The 22,260-nt window shown below is 33.6% G+C and overlaps 1 protein-coding gene across 1 annotated transcript in view; it reads right to left on the bottom strand.

The window, feature by feature from the left end:
* The window catches only part of jvl (javelin-like), a 243,846-nt gene that overhangs the window by 100,861 nt on the left and 120,725 nt on the right, over positions 1–22,260 (bottom strand). The gene's annotated exons all lie outside the window — the stretch shown is intronic.

Below are 22,260 nucleotides of genomic sequence, written 5' to 3'. Positions count from 1 at the left end.
AAAACATAAAAAAATCAACCCTTAAAAATAATGCTTTTTATGTATTTTTCATAATAGATTTATTTAAAAATATACATTTTTTGATTGACTGAGGATTGAACCTCCCTTCCCAGGGACTGACTAAAATGATATAACCGAACCAAATCCCAATTGGATGGTACCGAGATTTATTTTGTATATTAACGGATGTACATTTTTATAATGTCATCTTATTTCAGATAAATGCGTGCGTTCGTGTGTCTCCGTGTGTGTGTTAATATAATACATTGTCAATGTCTATCTCTCGAGTTTTAAGTTCGATCGTATGTCGGGAAGAGAAATTTCAACTTTCAAGATTCAATTTCATTCATTCATTTATTCACTAAATCATGAAAACAATCAAAATTCAAATAGATACATTTAAAAAAAGCTTCCCACTGCTTCATACCGTATAGCAGACATTAAAAGTACAAAGTTTTTGATTGACAATAATAATGTCCTTATAATGATAAGTTAGTTTCAGTTTTAAGTTTTGACCATTTCGGAAGTGTTTGTACACAATTTAAATTGGCCTTTTAAAATGCGGTCAATTGCTCAGATGGTAGGTTCTTCATCGTAATTATTACCACTTGTGCCATGTTGTTATAAATATAATGCGTCGGCGAAGATTTTGGGTTGTCTTTTTGAAGCACGTTACGTAAGAAGGTTAAAAATGAATTAATGATTACCCATTTCTGCTAGTTTCCGTCATCACGTACGTAGGATCAGGAGGTAAATTGATTTCTTACCTGTAACAAAAAAGAAAATATTTACTAAAAAAAAAAGATAAACATTTTCAAGGAGAAGTATTTAGTTGTATTTATTTAGCTGTATTTACATACAGCTAAACAGACAGCAAGACAAATGCAACAATATGGAAGAACATGTTTTTTTTATAAAAAGTAAAAAAATAACATATTGAAGTATATATGGATTCATAAAAAATACGATTTTTTGTTGATTGATTGTTCACAGCAATCCAAGTCATTCATTAATAAGAAGAATTAAAAAAAAAAAAATAAGATACAAAATATATATTCATATATGATTCACCAAGACAAAACAGTTCCTTCTATTAAATTAACTTCCGCATAAAATCACGGGATGTTTTTATTGATTAATTAACACGATGTTTTCTGTCACACCAAGTAAGAACTTTAATATGAACTTATGCATGCAAGTTCGTACAAAAAAGGAAGCAGCACTTGACACAAATCGTCAGTCATAATAACAACAATATGATAAACAGCAGCTTCCAATTTGAGAAGATCTTCGCATTGCATAATACAACGTGATGTAAATGAAGAGTGTGGGACCAAAAATTAAACAGATGGTCGTATTACTCACTCAATTGACTTTTAACTCAAGCTCCCACTCCCCGGCAAGGATCTCCCCGCATTCACACTCAACTCAACTCACTCAACTCGCTTTGTTTGTATTAAGGAAGGATGAATCACACTCACAGTCACAGTATTAACAACACGCTGAATGCATAACCCCGGCGCGCTCTCATACAAGAAAGAAATATGGCAGCTGCGAGCTCTGTTGTAACTTGTATCTTCTCTTCCTGTTATAAGTTTTGTTAACCCTTAAATGCATGATTTATTAATTTTTCTGGAAAAAAATATATTTTGTAGATATTTACATGCATATGCGAGGAAATATAAAGAATTTTTTTTTTTTTTTTTTAATGATATTTGATTAAAAAACAATTGTTGCAGATTTACAACACCATGTATTTAATAGAAATTAATATGAACAATTTACGTATGAAAAAAAATAAAAAACCTAAAACAATGTCTCAAAACTAATAAGTGTACCGGAAAAAATACGAGTTATTACATATAAGTATTATATTATTGTATCTACTTACCTAAGAAAATCAAAATAATAACAGCAAAACAAAACTGTAATTCTAATCTCCAACCAATTTTAGAGAATCTTCACTTTCAAGAAAAAGTGACTTTTGACATTCGCGAAAGAAAAAAAAGGTGATGCCACTCGATAAAATATATTACCGTGAACTTGATAATTCTAAAACGGCATGCATTAAGTATACACCAAAGAGTTAAAGGTGGTTTGAACGGTATGTTGCCGTTTTGCAACAGTATGCATTTAAGGGTTAATGAAAATAAGGAGAGGTTGCCACGGAGCTATCAGTGGTATAGCTGGTTATAATTCAGCGCTTCATTCAGACATTGTCTCAACCATTTTATTACTAGGTCTGCTGGGATGATTGAATGAGGTTAAGGCGATGCAATACGTGGTAATGTAAAATCATGTGTTTTTGGTTTGAAAATTTGGTGGCCTAGGAATGTTACAGATGTTTTAAATAAATACCGCGAGTATAATATATCTTGGCCTTTGAAATAATCGAGTATTTTAAACATAAATCTTTTTATAAGCCATGAAAAAAATAATTTATAAGTCCTATGAAAACTGCTTTAAAGTTTGGAATCTCCTACTTACGAACCCGATTTTCGGTTATGATTTTATTGCATAATGTGGCAAATTAAGTTATTTATAAAATGATCGGAAAAAAATTAAATATTTATGCCTGAACATCCACAAAATAAAATAAAAGGCACTTTTTGGCCATGTTTTTTTCTTGCCTAAATCAAAACAGCTGGATGTTGTTTAGCGGGAATTTAAGCCTTATCGCCATCTACATAAGGAGTGTTATTGATGGCCACTGAATTCAAAATATTACACGACGTAGTGCATCGCCTTAAATGGGGCAAAAGTAATCACCCGATGTTCTTTTGCTATAATTTTTTTTTTAAATGATAAACTTTGGTAATTATTGGGGAAATTTGTTCAATTGTTTGTAAACCGATTCATGTCTAGTCGATTTTTATTCTGCGTTTGTTTACTTCACAAATGTCAAAACCGAATTTACATTTGGCACCATTTGCAAAAGTTATAGCGTTTTCCAATAGAGTGATTACTATTGCTCCAACCTGCATAATTTTCATAAATTAAACATATGATTTTCTGAATTCGCCAATCATCTTATCGATAAAATTCATACCTTCAGCAAAAAAACCGGTGCTAAGATTTTACACAGAAATGGTCATGGCATCAGACTAAATAATTTGGAAGCACTCGAAATAAAGAAATCTGTTAAAACAAAAACCCAAATACTTAATAATCAATTAAATGTGTCCAATAGCCCCATATTAGGGATATTTCCCATAAACCCGTAAAAACCTTTAATCACCTGTTCAATTGGCGTTTTGTCCCTGTAGACATAACTTGGTAACTAATTAGATATCACCTCTCTCTTTCTCTCTATCACTATGTAAGATGTTAATTTCACTCTCTCACTGTTCCTTTATAAAATGTTTTGTCTCTTTCTGTATGTATATAAGCTGATACATTGTCTTTTTCTGTATGTATATAAGTTGATACGTTGTAAATTTTTGATCGGTTTAATTTTATAAACTGAAGATGCTTGAGTTTAGCGAAACCGGTCGGTATTAAAAAAAAATAATATAAATAAATCGTGGTTACAAACAAAGTTATTGTTTTATTTCAATATAATATGTTGTAATTTAAGTCAATTGGTTGCATATAATTCATAATATATTTTCTAAAACAGTGCAGTTAAGTAATGGAGTACTTCAGATAAAAACGTATTTAATTTACAGTAGGTAATAGACAAACATTAACACGATAGGAAAAACGAATATCGCTTAGTTGGTTAGTCGTAAAGGTAAAACTCTCACACTCACTTTTATTTTATTAGATCAGGTATAAGAGAAATATTTAAGAACCGATTCCTGTCACATTAAACGGATTGTCATTGCTATTATAATGGCAAAACTTAATTTAAATTCACCATTTACACTATATTCTAAAAAACTCAAAATTGAAATGCATCCCATATGTTGTGGCTTTCAAACATATTATTAAATTATTCACGATGGAAGTGACACTTTGAACAGAAAAGTACGTAGTGGCAGTAAGCAGAAAGAGTTGAAATTAGCAAACAAAACGTTTTGGAAAAAGTCGTATCCCTAGAATGTTCCAATAGCGAGTTTATTTAGAAGGATAGGTAAACACTGTCCCACGATCCAACACAAATACGTTATATAAAGCAATGTTTCAATAACAAATTTGTAGAAACAAAGCGGTTGCTTTATGGCAAGAACCTAATAATCATTTGGCCATAAACAGTATTATTTGATCGATTGACTTTCACATCCACTGAGAACCCATTTAGTTATATTTGATACGCGGCAATAGATTGTTTGATTATATTTTATTGACTGATTGATTGCATATAATTTCCCTACAAGTACAAAACATGTGGCTCTCTATATGCCTGTAAGAATTCACCTTATTATTTAAAGCGACCGTGAAATTATTAAATAGTGACATATTGAAACCAGAAGTTATTATCGATTCATGCAGTCAGAACATTAGAATAAATTTACTCCAATTACACAAAACAATAAAACATTTACTTAGCGACTGTGTAAGGTCTGTAATATTACTAATACTTTCGAATCTTCCCTAAAACGGAAAAACCCAAATAACCAACTTCTCCAAAGTCGAAAGAGGTATCTGTATAATCACTGAAGCCAACATTCCGAATCGAAGTAGAATTCCGAATGAAATAATGATTTTTTAACAAAATAGTCTTTCAGCATTTTGGTTTTCAGGAAGATACTTTGAGCGTAGCGAGGTCCTCGGACTTCTCGAGCGTTTTGCATTTCGTCTTTCTGTAAATTCGTTTGTTACGTTCCGGCTCTGGTTAACGATGGTAGCCGTTTTTATGGTTCGGTAAATATTCTTTTTTCAAATGTGATCGATCGTCGAATTAAGTAAGGTTAAATATTCTTTTTTCAAATGTGATCGATCGTCGAATTAAGTAAGGTTAAATATTAGTTAAGTAGGTAGGTATTAAAGTAATTTCTTACAAATCTTATGATTTCAGAGGAAATTATGGTTTTATTTATTAAATGAGAGAAAATTAGAAACATAATTTAATGGACGCGAGGTTTACTGTTCACAGAACTTCTAGAATAAACTTTGGCAGGTTTTTAAACAATAAATTATTTTAATTTTGTATAATTCAAAAATGCCTTACGCAAAAAATAACAGTATGTAACTGTGTACGTCCAGGGAAATTATATCGCCACCGGCTGGGTAACGTTGTGAGACGTGATATTTGGCGGGTTCTTGGCAAACTCGAAGAATTGAAAATTGAATAGTATTCATCAAAAAATAAATTAATTCTAATCTCGGCGAGAAACACAAAGAAGCACAATAAAGAACTAAACGTATTGATAGGACTTTAAAAATAAATGTAAGTGCCAAGATATAAAAACCAAGAATGCATTCCGAACAGAGAGAGTGTGCAGCTTCAGGAATCACGGAGGTCACTCCAATATTACTTATATACCAGCAGCAGTACCCGATGCCAGATTTGGTATGGCCTGGCCGCATTCGGAGGACACTTGGGGAACGACAAGTGCAGCGTGTCAATCGTCTCGGGAATGCGTGAAGATATTCATGACAAAACTAGTTTGATCGGCGGCCGTTGTTGCCATTGTTGTTGATATTGCGAGATTTATTCAAGGCACGGAAAAGGTATCGGGAATTGGAAGATAAGAGATATGGGTATTAAATCTTTAGGAATTCGATGAGAGGAACAATCCAACAAAAATATTCATTAAGAATATCAGGTAAATATTAAGATGTCAAACATGGCATATTGCTTAAGCAAATACCTCCCAACAGCAAACAATAAACAAAATGACACACGCACAGAATATTAAATTTCCTATGAAGAGGAAAAAAAAAACTAAGAAAATACGTATTTTATTTTGGTTCTTATTTACTCATATTTCAAAAGCTCTGCGATTGCGTTAATGCTTTTTTATTTTATTTTTATAGTGAATACCTCACAAGAGTCCCAACTGCTCCCGTCTGGAGCCAGTGAGACTATGGCATCCCCAATTGGGGGATGTTGTGAGGCTGAAGGTAAGTGGGGAAAGGAAAGAGGAAGGTGGGGAAGTACCTGGCTATTCACATCTAGTCACTAAACACGGCTAAAGCCATTTGGAGCAACGTTTCAATTCTGAATGGTGGTCTTACACCAGGGCGATACTGGTAGTATCTTCCACTCTGGAACGTGCCGCAAATATACTATATATTATTTTAATTAATTAATTGTGAAATACCACAAATTAATCAAATAAAATTTATTTGCGCACGCCGGGTTCGAACCCGCGACCTTCGGAATGGCAGTCCAATGCGTTACCACTGGACTATGCCGGCCGTCAAATGCTGTTCGTATTTGACATTAATATTAGCACCTTTAGGGGTAATTGAATTTACAATACGTACTTAAATATACAAGTACTAGTTATACCCCGCAACGCGTTGTTGTGGCTCCTTCCAGATCTTTCTAGACTCATCGACACACTCTGCCACTCAGTTTGGAATCTTATAGAACCTTTTTGAACTTTCTCCTTCCAGAACTTTCTAGGGCATTCGAGAACCTTCATGAACTTTCTGGAACCTTCCAGACTCACCAACATAGTCGGCGGGCCGATTCTGAAATAATCTGAAGCATTCGCGGTCTTCCCTATTTACCCTTAAAAAAAGCACATTTTCTTCACCCCCTTCCACCAAAACTTAGTCACCCCAACCAAACTATCTTACTTTCGATGTGACACCAAGGGCTATCTATCTACCACCGGTGGGTTTCAGGGGCTGGTTGTGAAGAAAATTATGCGGGTAGGGAAACACGGGTTTCTTTTTATAATATATGACCTGGCCGCATTCGGAGGACACTTGGGGAACAAGTGCAGCGTGTCAATCGTCTCGGGAATGATAATCATGAGAAAAAACTCGTTTGATCGGCGGCCGATGTTGACTCAATTGCGAGATTTATCCAAAGTGGGAAAAAGGGCTATCTACCAACATTTGCATATGTAAGATTATATTTATTGACTTTCTATAAAGTGGTTTGATTTCAAAATATTGAGAGAATAAATACTGAATCACGATTTGTTCTGATAGATATATAATAAAAAATGCAAATAAAAATAAACGGTCTTAATTAGTAACACACAATCAGCAAATAAAATATTATAAGTGTGGTGCCACAAGATCGTCAGATATTGCCATGCAATTTAATACGTAAGTACAAATAACTACCGAACACAAAGAAAACATTCTGAAAATCAAAACCCAGCTTGACAGCCGTTTGATTTATAGAGAGGGAATATTCATCACGACTTAACCTTAGCACTATTATAACAGTATATAGAATAATATTGTATGCATAGTATGTAACACGTATGTCCGTTTAAAGCATACAATCGTACAATACAGTATGTAGTGTACGTACAAAGCAAAGTGAGAAAGTAATATTATGTAGAGGTGTGTACTGGCTCGTGCCGCTAAGCGATAAGGGCGGTCTTTATCAACTGGGGGCAGCCCGCCCGTTCACACGATATACGGCTGTAGGACTTTAAATATAGTTGATTTGTTTGCACAAAACAGTTCAACAATTGTATTATAATCGGCAGTGTTGAAAAATTGAGAGCATTAGAACATCGTTATTTTGTTGAATCTTTATTTATGATTGTTGAGCGCGCGAGTCGAAGATGCTGCAAAATTGACCAGATACCGCTAACGAACTGAATGAATATATATTTCAGCTGTAGTATTAGCTCTGTTTCTAGATGAAGGCTACCACATTCGTATTCGTATGCGAAAGAGTGGTAAAATCCTTTTATTTGGTCCTAGAGATTGCGAAGAAGGAAAATAAATAACGATAAATTAGAAATGTAATGCATTTGTGCCATGGTACAGTGTGGAAGATGTTCTTCGTATTGCCCTAGCGAGAGACTACGGTTAGGAATTAAACGTTGTTTGAAATGACTAGACCGTAGCTATGTATAACAATTATATATGAACATCCAGGTAGGTACTTCCGTTCGTTTTTATTCCCCATCTCCGTCCCACATCCTTCAGCTCTATGATATTCCCCAGATTTGGGACGCCACAATCACACTTGCTCCGGGCAGTTTAAGGTCTTGTGCAAGATCACATAAGAAAACTTTCAAAACGAGTACAAAGCAAAAATAAATGTTTTAAATTGGTGCGCAGCGAAATCTTCAACAGAAACAACATTAAAAAGGGAAACCTTTCGAAATTTGAGTGAAAAATTTGAACCACAGCTCGTATAAGATACCGGTCAATTTCATTTAAGATAAACTACATAGTTAGTCTTGGTTAATGGGATTATAATATGAAGTAAAATGCGATAAATAAAATTGGTTGGGTATACGAGGGCTCCAAACGAATTTCACAACAGAAAGCCGAGGGGTGGGTGTATTGTGTTTCGTTACCCGCGACCCGGGAGCGTAGCTATATTGTTTACGGAAAATCACATTTATTTATTTATTTATTTATTATTATTACATTTATTACATACAAGATATACAAATATAAAAGGAAGCTTTGACTGTCCAACTAGGAAGTTTCCCGTTTTAGGACAGTTCAACTTTATAATGAGTTCTCAGCTCGTGAGTTTGAGCTACGCGGGCAGAAGGATGCGATAAGAAGTGACCGCGAAAATGTAAGCAGAAGAAATAATAACAAATCTGTCTACGTATAATATAATAATATAAACCATTTATTTGGGCCACTGCTCAACTGTAAATTCAGGATTTCTAGCGGAATGAAGCTGGTTTTCAGCAGTGCAAGTTTACTTGCTAAATTGTTATTTTTTTTATAAGCTAATTACTTATAGTATTTACATTGGGTTTCTACATATCATGAGATTTGAATCTACTCTTCCTTGGAAACGTTAGCTTGTGTTTGGAATACATCTGGAGTGTATAGTACATTATTATAGTTATTTATAAGTAATTAATAATATGATAGATACCTGCATGTATTATGTGCTGTTCTATTTGAATAGCTGGATGCCAGGATTGAAAATACCATAGAAAATATTCATCGATAAGTTGTTTTAGGATTGCTGGACGCGATGAGTAAAATTATGTAATTTACAGTATTTTTAACAAATATGCATGCAGTCGAAAATAATTGGCTATGAAGACAAATGTCTACTGTACTGGATGTTGACACCAGAGGTACACCTACCTTCTTGCAAGATTGTTTTGGATTCGTCTTAACTTCAATTGAAACCGAATCAGGCTTTCATTGTTGACTAGATAAGATGATATTATTGTTTATGATTTAATTTCAAATTTCAAAGATAGCGTAAAAATTTGGATCAAAAGTAATGATAGGGCCTTTACCGGCGCACTAATCCAAATTCGCAGCTATTGATTCAACCTATTTATTGTATGTATTTTCATATAATTGTAGGTATATTATTAGGACTATAAACGAACTTGGTAAATGTTGTATTGATATTTATGCTACCTAACTATTGAGTGTTCGTATTGTTATATAATTGTAGGTACGTTATAGTACTATACATAAAACTTGGTAGATAGCTGCCTCAACACAGGCTAAGCCTAGTGAGGCGGGCTATGATAAACCTTAACACATACCTAACTACATTAACATTTCTATTATTTACATTTATTTTACCTACTGTTTATATATTACTTTCCGTTGATAAAATTATACTCATCTAATTTATAAACCAATGTACATAAAACAGTCTTTCATGTATTTCTATAGTTATAGTTAATTTTTTTTTTTTAAATTCCGATTTAGTTGTCCGGGTTAAATCTTCCCCAAAGGAAAAACTTAACCCTTCCACTCACTTTTCCACAAATGATCATCTAGTCAATCAACATTATGTAAGTGACCGACTCCAGATATTTTCATATCAGAGGGTTCGGCTCGGTAGAACTTCTAACAGGGCCTATAAATCCTACTGATCCCTCAACATAAATATTTAAAAAATCTTTTGTTATCCTACATGTATTCAAAATGACCGACTTTTGCATCTTTATATATAATTTTTTTGTTAGATCTAATACGCCTAAATTTTTAATTAGAGAGCTAGGTATAATGCCAGTAGCCGAAATAACGAATGGTAATATTTTTATAGTCTGAGAATGCCAAATACTTTTTATTTCATTTCCTAAATCTGTGTATTTTCTTATTTTTTCACTAACAGATTTTTGAATATTACAGAAATTTGGAATAGCGACATCAATGATATAAGTTATTTTTTTAAATTTTGTCATGTAAAACTATATCGGGTCTATTATGACTAATCGCTCGGTCTGTTAGTATAGTTTTATCATAATATATTTTATAAAATTCGTTTTCTAAAAATGAATTTGGTTCGTATTCATAATATGGTACCACATTACGGCAGTCAATCAAGTTATGTTTAATTACCAAATTTTGGTGAATTATTTTTAAAACTTGATTGTGCCTAAATGTATACTCGGACGGTGCTAATATAGAACATCCCGATATAATATGTTCTATAGTTTCCGGAAAAGCCAAACATTTTCTACACAAATCATCAATTTGATTTGTATCTTTGATTATATGCTTTCTATAATTTTTAGTATTAATGACTCTATCCTGAATGGCAAGCATAAATCCTTCTTTTTCTGCGCTCAACTCTCCAATACTCAACCATTTGTTTGACGAAATTTTGTCAACATAGTTTGGTTGAGATAATTGAAGTGTTTTGCGTGTAAAATTTTATTTGACCAGGAATCTAATAATTCCTGGTTGGGATTTATAAAAATGTTGGCATTCTCATCGTATAAATTTAAAGGTGTAATATTTATATCTGCCTTGCAAATTATTTTGTGCATTTCTGAGCTATGAGCTTTCCTATGGAAAAAAGTTCTTAGCATTTCTACCTGATTATGTTTCAAAAAAGTTATTTTGACTATACCTCTACCTCCTAAATTTCTAGGTAAATTAACTCGTTCTATACCTGAATTTGGATGATAGCAATTAAAATTTGTTAGCGTAGTTCTAATTAATCTTTCTAAGTTATCTAAATCTGTATTAGACCATTTAATTATGCCAAATGAGTACGTTAATAGAGGTATTGCCCAAGTATTTATTGCTTTTACTAAATTTTTAGCAGATAGATTGCATTTTAAAATTTTCCTGATCCTAGTTTGAAATTTAATCCTAATATCATTTTTAATACTACTATGGTCTAATCTATTTGATTGTGGGTATCCTAAATACTTATAAACCTCATCCCTTTTCATACTAGTAATTTGGAAATTTCTAAATATACTCTCGTCCCCATCTACAATTTTGCCTTTCTCTATATGGATCGTTCTACATTTATCTAAACCAAAAGTCATTTTGATATCATCTGAAAAGTTTTTAACTACCTCGATCATTTTCTCTAAATTTTGTTCAGAATTCGAAAATAATTTTATGTCATCCATATATAATAAATTATTATTATTATTATTATTATTCAAGAGATTATTAAAGATTTAACGATCTCCCGGAGGTGGAAAGGTTCTGTAAAATCCGAACTCCCCTGAGGTAATAAGAAACGAGAATTTTACAAACATAGTTCTAAATCTGGATCTGTTTGTTGGAATTTACATTACAACATAAACAGTCGATATTCAGAATGTACGTAACAATTAGTTTCCTAGCATGCACATCAATCAATAATAGCTCCAACTCCAGTGGCGCGGTAAAACAAGCGCAAACTTTCATGCAATATATGCACATCAATCAATAATAGCTCCAACTCCAGTGGCGCGGTAAAACAAGCGCAAACTTTCATGCAATATAATTGTAGCTCCATTGAAAACAGTTGCGCCACGCTTACTAACTAACAATAAAAACAATAAAACAGGAATCCACGGCAACTTAAATAAAAGATTCGAGGCATCATTGTTTTAAAATATAATAACATGTTTTAGATTTTTGTTCTCTCCCAACTATGCGATGAAATTCCTGCAATCTGTGCGACAGTTTCTTCGAAGAGTCGATCACAATGGAAACTTTCTCAAATGCTATGCAGATAATTTGAAAATAACATTCATACCGAATGACGATGTGAGATTGATAGTGCCTAATGATTGTGGCATTGTCAATGCGTTTATCTAATTAATATTGGGCAGTGAAAGTGAAATGATTAAATTATTTAGTCGCTAAAAAATATGAACGTAAAAGGCCCTGGACAGACATTTAGTGTGATTTTGTTCGAATGACATTGAAGCCAAATCTAGGGCTGAGGGAGATTGCCTGGCAGCCATCTTGTATGACAAACTTCTGAAATGATTTGAATGTAAAGTGGTACAAAATGAACTAATTGAATATTATTTTTATATTGTTTATGAATGACGGCTTACGATTTGAGTATTTTTATGCATTTTCATTTTACTTCGTCCTCACCCAGGGCATTTTAGGTTCATGCTCAAGAACTTAAGGCGATGCACTACGTAGTAATGCAAAATCATGTATTTTTGGTTTGAAAATTTGGTCTCCTAGAAATGTTTCAGATGCTTTAATTAAATACTGCGAGTTGAATACATCTTGGCCTTTGAAATAATCGAGTATTTTTTAGATAAGTCTTTTTATAAGCCAAGAAAAAAATATTTTATAAGGCCTATGAAAACTGCTTTAAAGTTCAAAATTTCCTACTTACGAACCCATTTTCGGTTATGGTTTTATTGTATAATGTGGCAAATTAAGTTATTTATAAAATGATCGGAAAAAAATATTTATGCCTGAACATCAACAAAATAAAATAAAAGGCACTTTTTGGCCATGTTTTTTTCTTGCCTAAATCAAAACAGCTGGATGGTGTTAAGCGGGAATTTAAGCCTTATAGCCATCTACGTAAGGAGTGTTATTGATGGCGGCTCGATTCAAAATATTACACGACGTAGTGCATGGCCTTAATATTATTTATTTCATCTAGTGAAAATACTACATTACAGTTGACCTGTCCGTTACATTCCCAGCAGGTAAGGTTCAAGTGATTTTTGGAGACGCTGTGTAGTAAATTATGATTGTGAGCGTTATTTTATCGATAGTGTGTGACAACTACCTACTTGTTTATTGAAAGTTTATCTGAGCATGAAATTTCTAAAGATGTAAATTCCAGTTATCGTAGGGTTTTTTTCGTATGTCTAGCTAGACGTGTGGTCACGTTATTATTACAACAGCTGATCGGAGCAAGTAAGTAGCTACATAATTAATCATACATTTTTATAGTAAAACAAATCTTTCCTAATCTACTCCTATTTAATATATTCACAGTTGTAGGTGAATTCTTAGCGTGATACCTATGTAAGCATTAAACGCTAGCCTAAGCAAATTTATTAAAATGCATTTTGTTTTTGATGCTCAACAATTTTGCGCAGGTATACAATTTTCTGAATAACTAGTGAGATCAACAGTTGTATAGTAGTAAGTTAACTATTATACTAATAGGCATTATCGTAATGATCAATCACACGAAAACACGAAACGTTGTGTTGTTCACGTCAAGTGACGCAAAACCCTACAAGTTGCGAATTAGATCATTGCTATCTGATCGAAAAGTCTATGAAAAACGCAAGTTGGTCGTGTAAACTCAAGGTTAACTATGTAAGTAGCAATGCAGGTACCACTAGTTAACTGAATAATAGCAGTTAAAGTTGTATTAAGCAATCTGGTAACAGCGTGCATTGCAATTTTCCAACGCGTAGTCAGGTAGTTCGTATATATACCTAGTTATAGAAAGTTGAGGAAAATCGACTTGGTTTCGAAAACACGTTTTACTTTTTACATCTCGCGATGTAAAAAAAACTTACCATGCAGAAAGAAAAATTTTAATTACATGGATATTTGACTTATAGCGATATCTGTATTGTTTTAATTAATGCGTGGTAATGCAAGTTCGGCTTTCCCTTCGAAATCAGGAAAAATCCAAATAAAAATAAACCCATAAACTACTTCCACACTCTTATTTAGATATATTCGTTGCGAATTCACTTTTGGAAATTTCAGATTAGATGGCAATTAAAATACACATTTGATTGTGCGTTTTTAATAAATCAGCCATATTAATTTTTCTACGTGTACCTTTATCTGTATTTCATTTGACTTTATTTATTTTATTGTATTTATGAAGTTAAAAGAAATTTTACATTTCACTTTCTTAACTTAAATAAGTCCATACAAGTAGTTTTCTAATTTTGATCTGATAACAAAAGTTTTTTTTTTAAATACATTTATACTCTCCGATTTAAGGTTATCTGGAAGGAGATTGTATATTTGTACACCCTCGTGGCCAACGCCTCTTTTCCCACTTTCAGTCCTTACAGTATTTCTGTACAATTTGTTATGTTGCCTAGTATAATGTTCGTGTACTTGTGACGATTGTTTAAATGTTGTTTGTGTGTATAAGTCCATTTTTGATTTTGTAGATTGGAGGCATATGTTGTATTCGTACAATTTTCTTATTTTCAAGAGTTTCATTTCCTGATATAGTTTTTTTTTTAAATCAAAATAAAAATTAATGCTACTTGTTTCCAAATTTACATGAATGTGTAATCGAAGAATGAAAGTGTAGGTAACCTAATGAAACAGAAGGAAAAGGTTTTTTAGCCACTTTTAGTCTTGTTTCTAATTCGAGCATCTCCAGTTCTAACTCTGCCTAAAGCTCGACTTGACATAGAGGTAATTTGACTGGATCTATGTGGACTGCGACCCACCCACGAGAGCATAACTGCCGTAACAATCGCCTGCGACTTGCGAGCGTGTTGGAAATAGCATCAAAATAAAAACTAAAAGTGAAAAGGCACCGCATACATTATCTCCCCGGGGTGTGGCGGGAATGGGAGGCAACCCACGTACCAACACTAGTCACTAACACTGGTACGTGCACCGGCGGCAGATCTTACTAGATTAGTGAGACATGGGCACAGAGTATACTAGAAGAGCCACGAGCTAACTAAATATTTATTTATTTATTTATTGGATGATTTGTATAGCGCCGCTTTTGTAAGATATCACCTCAGGGGCGCTTTACAGTTAATGAAGATATTACAAAAAAATATAAATATTACAAATTGAAATTGAAATTAAGTTAAATAAAATGAAGTACAGAAACAGGTGACACGAAGATGGAGAATCTGCTAAATAGGGTTGAGTTTTTGATAACCTTTTCAGATGAAAGGGATACAATCTCCCTTTTTATCATAAACGACGAATGTATCAGAAATAATTTACGGTTCCATGCTAACTCAAGAAAGTGACTATTCAACACACCTTTAAAAAGTGATATAAAGTCATTAAAACAATGATTTTTTTTTAACCTAACCTACTTAACCCAGTTAATAAAGTTTTTGTTTCATCACTTTCCATGACTTTATATAACTTTTTAAAGGTGTGATCAATTATCATTTAAATCGATTATCTTGCTTCATTCACATTCATCATACATCGTCTCAACTGGTTCCATGATAACTCAACACAGTGACTATTCAACACACCTTTAAAAAGTGATATAAAGTCATTAAAACAATGATTTTTTTTTAACCTAACCTACTTAACCCAGTTAATAAAGTTTTTGTTTCATCACTTTCCATGACTTTATATAACTTTTTAAAGATGTGATCAATTATCATTTAAAACAATTATCTTGCTTCATTAACATTCATCATACATCGTCTCAAATCGTTCCATGATAACTCAACACACCTTTAAAAAGTGATATAAAGTAATCAAAAAAATGATTTTTTTCAACCTAACCTACTTAACCCAGTTAATAAAGTTTTTGTTTCATCACTTTCCATGACTTTATATAACTTTTTAAAGATGTGATCAATTATCATTTTGATGATTTATCCGGTCACCATAACTTACACAGCGGAATTATCAGCTACAGAACCATATAAATAGCAAGCATTGTGATTTCTGAATCCTCTGAAATTACATTTTTAAGAAAATAGAATTAATCTAGATTCTCTAATAAAATATCACCAGACATGTAAAGATGCTTTCGGCGGAACTGTCGGATTGGCTAATTCAAAACCGTTTTTCCAATTTATTTTATTACATTATGTGGCAAATTTATTTTTTTGAATTCTATTTGGAAAACATTTTAATATTTGGGCCTTACTTTTACAAAATAAAAGAAGCTTTCAGACCATTTTTTGCGTAATTTATTACAGGCGTTACGTAGCAATTTCAACGTCCGCAACGACATAGACGTGACTACATTTAGTAACCAGCGCAAACAGATTGCAGTCACTACTGAAGTTTAAGGTAATTTCAGGGAACATATCGTCTTAATTTAAAAACTGTCAAATTCCACATAATGTGCAATCTTCCAAATTATTACGGCAATCACGAGGTTATCAAATTTACTGATCGGGCCATTAGCCATTACACCATTCAAAATGTGTGCCTACCTATTTTCCGCAAAGGCGTTATGACTTTAAAAATATTTAAGTGCCTACCTAATTTCCGCGAAAAAACATTCAAAATTTTGAAGTACCTACCTATTTTCCGCAAACGCGTTTCAACATTTAAAATGTTGAAATGCTTACCTATTCTCCGCAAAATCGTTTCAAAATTCAAAATGTTGAAATGCTTTCCTATTTTCCGCAAAAGCGCTTCAACATTCAAAATGTTGAAGTGCTTACCTATTTTCCGCAAAAGCGTTTCAACATTCAACATGTTGAAGTTCCTAGCGACTTCCGCAAAAGCAGAAATATATCATCAATGAAATGGCATCAGATCATAAATAACAACAATTTAAATTAATACAATTCTTTCACAATTTTTTAAGGTTTAGAAATGCGGTTTGACACCAAACAAGACAAAGTAATTAGGATTTTAGAGTGGGCTTCCAACGCGGGAGAAAATAATGAATGGGTAGGTGCGTGGGAACAAGATGCATACAAAGGTACATCTTACCTCTGATTGAAATCTTTGAGATACATATTAAATAGAAAAATGTTGGAAAAGTACACGGAATGAGATGCACAATGTCTAAGTATTAAATTGTGAATAGAAAAATTAAGGTTAAATAACTTCTGACAATCGACATGAACGAAACCAACACCTTCCTACAATAAGGCAAATGAGTGGAAAATATTCTAGCATCAACATACATATTCCTATAGATCAACAAACGCTGATTCTGAATATTATACATAACTAGCTGACGTGTACCCGGTGTTGCTGGGGGATATCCTTAGGAGGATATCATCGCGGACATTTCTGTAGGCCTTTTTAAGATATACAATTCCGTAGTACATTAGTTTGATATATCTCATAAGGTTTAGACAGCGTTAGCAATGAAGTGCCCGAAAATATATTTTACGACTTTATTATAAAATATCGACTTTCTATAAATATAATATGCACGTATTATATATGTATATCTTCCGGATGAAATTCTCTAAATGATAGTGAAAACCTTATAAAAATACGGTGCGTAGTTTAGAAGAACTAAGCCCATAACAGAGACGCGAATAGTGACATTATTTTATATACATGTAGAATTAAAGAAATCGTCATTTAAAAAACTATTAAAAGCGTGAGACACTCAAACGCCCTGTGATTGGTAGGCGGGTTCTGGCCAGCCGCGAGCATTAAGAACGGGGACAAGTTTGTGTCAAGATGCGCTACTCGAACATGGGTCACTACTGCGGTTTACAAATTATTTCGATAGAATTAATGTTTTTTGGAAATCTTCCTAAATACTTGACGGTTTTATTTTGTTTTAATACCGACCCAAGTGGGTTTGACCAAACTGTTAACAGACAAAACCGAGGTATATATGACGTCACGCATACCCCGTCAGATTTTATAAGGTAGTACATAGTATACAGATAACCAACAATAAATAGACAACTTTCGGTGTCTTAGAATTAATATCGGAAGGTGTTTATCAAAATCACGACCTTCGGATTCATAATGAACCGCTACGCAACGGTGGTAGTTGTCGAATGTTTTGCACAGTTATAATAATGATAATATTGGACAATTTGTATAGCGCCGCTTTTGTGAGATATCACCTCAAGAGCGCTTTACAGTTGATGCAGGTGTTACAAAAAATATAAATATTACAAAAATAAAGTGAAGTTAAGTAAAATGAAGAACGGAACAGGTGACACGAAGATAGAAGATGGAGACTCTGCAGCAAGAATCCTAGGTAGTGAAGAAACTGGACCAGCTGCTGCAGCGAGAGAGTCCACAGCGTCCACCAACAGTGCCAGCACGAGGTTCGTCATCCGTCCAGGTATGTCTGATGCTAATAAAGCGCTGACACCATATCCTCACATAGATACCAGACCTTGGCAGCACTGCTGTGACGTTCGACGAAGATAGAAGATGGAGACTCTGCAGCAAGAATCCTAGGTGAGGAAGAAACTGGACCAGCTGCTGCAGCGAAAGACGCAACCGCGTCCACCAATAGTGTTCGTCCTAAATATAGTGACGCAGGTAAGAAACCGTTTCCACAGAAGAATAACTCAAGCCCTGCACATGGATTTCAATTGAAACATATTATTATTGATGGTAATCTTCCAGCAACATTATTAACAGGAAAGGTTTAGCGTAGGTTTCACACACCGAGGCAGGATATTCACGTGGGTGAAATATGCACAAATCACGGGCAGATTTGTCTGCAACGTCGTACAAATTATTACTGTTATGATTTATCGATATTTCGCTCGTTGCGCAACCACAGTAGAAGCGCATTAATACAAGATTTACCTGACAAACGTCATGATATATTCGAACGCTTTGTGTGCTATAGGGAAAGCAATGAATTATGTTGATGGGACAGGACAAAAACAATGAGAGCGTACAGGTAATAAATTATTACAATATAATAACATTATTGTGTAAAAGCATATTGAGACCTAAATGAAGGTAATTTCAACATTTGGAATTAGAAAATTGATCAGTCCTTTTGTTGGGATCTACTTATAACCTTTACACGGTTCAGGAAACCTTCTCATACATTTCCCCATAGTTAAACTTCCGCTTGTCTGAAAGTGTTTTTTTTTTTTATTTACTGGTAACGGAATATGTTTTAGATCTTGTAAATTTACTAGCCCCGAAACAATTTGTGCTAAAATCATTTCTGTACATTCCTTAATCCTATAAATGAATAATCATTTTTGAAAACTCATTGTTCCGGGTTTTAGATGACACCACTAATTTTACAAAAGGGTATATTTAAGACATGACTAACCAATTCAGAGCAAAGTACCTTAAATCGAGTCAGCCAACAACAATGCGGTTTTATTGGCGGTGAAAAGCCTTTGAAAGGCTTCAGCAGCCGATGCTAAGTTACGTACGACCTTGCCGACGTTAAGGCTTCGCAACCCATCTGACTTGCAACTAATCAGCCTGCGATAATTAGCAAATCATCGATGATTCAAGCAATCGGATTCACTTTCCCTATTATTATTTGTCTCGACACTTTCATCCACATAGCGGCCGACTACCATTTCCGAGTCGTGACACTTCTTCGGTTCAATGCATAATTTCGTATAGGTATTCCGATTTCATTGACGGTATTACACTGACTTTCTTATTATCGCGGTCAGATATGAATTATGGTACGTTCATCACGACTCAGCCTGGGTCCCACATTAGCGAACGTTTCTAACAATGGAATCAAGAGCGACAGGATAGTCTAGATCGATCTATGTAAATTGACTAACTCGGATATAAGAAACTGATCTGTGGGTGACACATAATAGAAGGACGCATCTTCAAAACTTCTGGTAATCTCTGTGCGTATGCCTTCTTCATCTTCGGTGTGTTTTTGTACCTCTGCTGAAATACTCAATACCAAGAAATCTGTCTCCACAATACCACATCATCAATCTAAAGCACGCGTTTTTAGGATGGTATCACAGATATTAGAAGAACGAGATATGCTATGTTGGCCGCCGGACCGTAGCCGGAGTACTACCTAATTAGGGTACTTTGAACGGTATCGGGACGTGTACGCACAGAAATCTGTTCTATGTATTAGTGCGGATACCTTAGCGCAAGCGAAGGTGTGCAGTAGTATTGGTGAACAAAACCGGCGACACTCGGAAAACAATTCCACTCAGTACGAACTGCGCATAGCACATCTCGTTCTTCTAATATCTTTGGATGGTATCATTTAAACTGCTCATTGCGCATTCTTTATATACCATGCTGCCCAAATGGCTACTAATCTCCGGCATTTTTAATTTGCGAATTTATGTGATTGGCTACGAAAAACAAGACAAAACTATTTATAAAATGGTTGTAGAAAATCAACGACAGCAGAGCTCTTAATAAAAATAATTTACTTGTTTTTAACCTTTTCTTAAAAACCTGTTAAACGAATACAGCAGATCGTCGACAGGTACATCTAAATTCATAATTATCTGCCTACATGGCTTAAATAGATTGATAATGTATAAATGGTGGAAGAATATTTTATTATGTAATTGCTAATTATTATTATTATGTAATAGCAAGATATAAACACACAAAAAATAATTTTTCGTAATAATCTTAAGTAACGTACCTATATTTTACACACTTTCTGAAGTTACGTACCTATATTTTACACATTTTCAATATACCAACGCAAATTTAACTGTGTTATTTCAAATGGAGATAAAAGAAAGACATATCTACCGATATTAATTTTATATTAAATGAAAAAAACGCAATTTGTAATACACCGCTTTTATTTTTAATTAACAAAAATCGTCAACCAGGTTTCGTTTTTCCTAAGCTTCGTCAGGGCTTATTATTAACTAAGTTGTCCCCTCTTTTTCTATGTGTGTATCTTTCTTTATATTTTGTATCTCTATCACTCATTGTTTTATTTACTTTTTTAAATATGCCAGTATCTAATTATTTTTAGTTAATAATAAGCCCTGGCGAGGCTTGGGATAAGCGAAAAAGGTTGACGATCTTTGTTAATTCAAAAATAAAAGTGGTGTATTACAAACTGTGTTTTTTTCAATTAATATATAATGTCACACCACAAAGTATTTGCTCCTTCGAATGAATTTTATTAATTTAATATGTATAAAGTCTCGGATTTCTGATAGACTTTTTTAGCGTGCTCCTCGGGCTGCCAAAAGTTGGAAATCCCTGCTCTAGAGTGTATAATATACTTTTCTCAAGCTTTCCCGGTAGGTATTACGTACTACAATTAATGGTGAAAATAAAACGAAAAATATTACGATCGTACGCTTTGTCATACTCAGTCAGGTAATGTGGAGAAAACTACACGACGGTAAACGTTTCCCTACACTTTCTTCTCCGCAGTGATAAATAAAAGTCGATCCGTTATTAATTGCGGCTTTTATAAAAGTGCCGAGTGCATTTTTGAATTTTACACTAGAGGAGCGAAAGTTCTCCGTAAAACTAGATCTTTAAATTAAATAAAAAAAACACCAAGATAGGATAGGATAGATTACGTTAAAAAACCTAGGATAATTATTTTGATATCTGAATTCCGGAAATATAATTACATAACCGGACTAATTGGAGTATTTTTAATACCTTTCGATTTTCTTCATTAAATAAAATAATAATGGAAAAACAGTAAAAATATAACTTAAGAATAAAAAAGTAGAATTCGAGTACGAAAAGAGGAATTCAACTGCCTATTGTGGAATCGTACTACAAGTCTTAACTTCGAAGCCGGTTGCTGAATATTGAGAGGATGTAGAAAACTGAGTGGAAACTAACGAGGACGATCGACAAGTACCTGTCCATTTGGATCAGGTCATATAAAATAGTTAAAGCCACCAAAACCATCGCGAGCGAGAGGTTACAATGGAGCTATCAGCGGAATACTTTGACCTTGCAACATATAAGGTCTTTAAAAAATATTCAATCATAAAAGGTTTATTTAAAAAAAAAACCAAAAAATTTACACGTAGTGTTTTATTTTCATTTAATTAAAACAAAAAAGTGCCCATGCAAGATTTCGAACTCAAAGGTTACCTGCATGGAGTCGAATTAAAAAATATATAAAGAGATTTTTAAATTGCAAGGATTTTTTTAGTGAATGAATTATACCCTTTACGAGCTCACGAGTGCAAAGTATTGAAAGTGGTCAAAATCAGCCGGAAAAATATGATTATTCGCCGGTAGATGCGAATCTAATGGAACGTAAATTGGCACAATACCCTACTTGACGATTTTGGAGTTTACGCGTGAACTACGTGATTCCTCATTTTATTGTCTTGCCGTTTAATTTTGACAGTTTCCGTGGAATAGTACCTGGTTAAGTAACTTAACTTTGAATGCGAAGTTAGAGGGAGACAGAAA

The sequence above is a fragment of the Hesperophylax consimilis genome, chromosome 9, assembly GCF_061612785.1.
Source record: "Hesperophylax consimilis isolate HC1 chromosome 9, BYU_Hcon_1.0, whole genome shotgun sequence".
NCBI lineage: Eukaryota > Metazoa > Arthropoda > Insecta > Trichoptera > Limnephilidae > Hesperophylax > Hesperophylax consimilis.
This window is presented reverse-complemented; position numbering and strand designations above follow the sequence as displayed.